We start from the raw sequence: 1,493 nt of genomic DNA on the forward strand, positions 1-1,493 counted from the left end.
CAGGACTGGAACCTTGGACATTTGCCTTTCATGGGCAAGTCCTCTAACAACTGAGCTCTCCGAGCATTACTCCTATCTGTACATCACAGCTTTACTACCACCAGGAACAGTTTTCCACATTTGGAAAAACCATACATTCACGAAGTAATTTTTGGAATTTCAGAAAAAGACTACAGCACACATGAGTTGAGTGCTATCATTTCAAAATGAAATAAGAAAGTATACCAAACTTATATTACAGTGTGCTGGCTAGAAGCAAAACTTTGGAAAGTGTTCCAAGGCCCAATACTCTCCGCCTACTGTCACACAACCACTCTGGCTATACCTTTGGTTAATGTGGGATCATTGCTTCAGGATCTTTATTCTTTATTTTCCAATAGTGTATTTCTCAACTGGTAGCATATTCTTTATTTGAACAGTGATTTCAGCTAGTAACTAAGAAACTAATAGCCGCTGCAATGGAAAATCTTCCAGTCAGTTGCTTTTACTCATCTTTCTTGTGACATTTTGGTGTTTCACAACAAACTACATGTTTCTTCTTTGATCTTTGTTACAGGTGAGTTCCAAAACTGCCACCGTGTTTCTCTCATCCGTGCTATGTATAACTTCTACAGAATGGTAAGCTACAATGGTTTTATGTCCATTTGCATGGCCATCTTCTACGGCAGCTGTTAAAATCAGTTGGTTTCTCTATCTTAAGCTTACTGCAATTAATTAAAGAGATTGTACACCAGATATATTTTGCTTTTATTTACAAAACATCATCGGTGGTCATTGGTGGTTTTGCCTCTTGTTCATGTATTCTGCAACCCTCTGCATTTTTCCTAGTTGTTAGTAGAGTTTGAGGTCAAGAGGAGCTCCATTGTACAAATGCTAAAAAATAATGCCTCCAGTTTCTTTACATGGAAGATAACTTAAAGCTTTTTAAATGAACAAACATTACTGACAATATGTATATTTGTTCTTCACGTCTACATGTTCATTTCTCAACAGTCGCTCTGGCAACAAGAACCTGTCCCCCAATGAGTGACCAGTTTGTTGATGCTGTCATTGTAGAACGTTTGACATTGTTGACTGAATCACAACTTCACATCTGCTTACACTGATCACTATCAAAGTGAAGTCCTTGAAAGTGTTCTTTAAATTTTGGAAACAATTGAATATTGGATGGGTCATATTAGGACAGTAATGAATTATCAGTAATGACAGTGAACACAAGGCATCAGTTTGTTTCAGATGCAGCAAAATTCATGTGTGGCATGCCCTCATTACCATACACAGTTTTCATTCCTCTACACTTTTCAACTGAAGTCATGTTGCCTGTGGTTAGAAATTTGATTACAGCTCACTGTTACCTTTGCACAGTGACATTGTCGTGAGCAGTGAGGTATGACTGAGGTGTGGTTATTGCTTGTTGAGGGCTTTTACCAATACCCCACCAAAGAGACGTGAAATACTGTCTCTGTGGCAATTTTTGGCAGCTCCTGCATGGG

General features: G+C 38.4%; 1 non-coding gene across 1 annotated transcript; it reads left to right on the forward strand.

Moving 5' to 3' along the window:
- Nucleotides 1-1,353: 1,353 nt before the first annotated feature.
- LOC126107071 (U4 spliceosomal RNA) lies at nucleotides 1,354-1,493 on the forward strand. Its single transcript, XR_007523491.1, has one exon. It is a non-coding gene; the product is annotated as a U4 spliceosomal RNA (small nuclear RNA).

The sequence above is a fragment of the Schistocerca cancellata genome, chromosome 10, assembly GCF_023864275.1.
Source record: "Schistocerca cancellata isolate TAMUIC-IGC-003103 chromosome 10, iqSchCanc2.1, whole genome shotgun sequence".
NCBI lineage: Eukaryota > Metazoa > Arthropoda > Insecta > Orthoptera > Acrididae > Schistocerca > Schistocerca cancellata.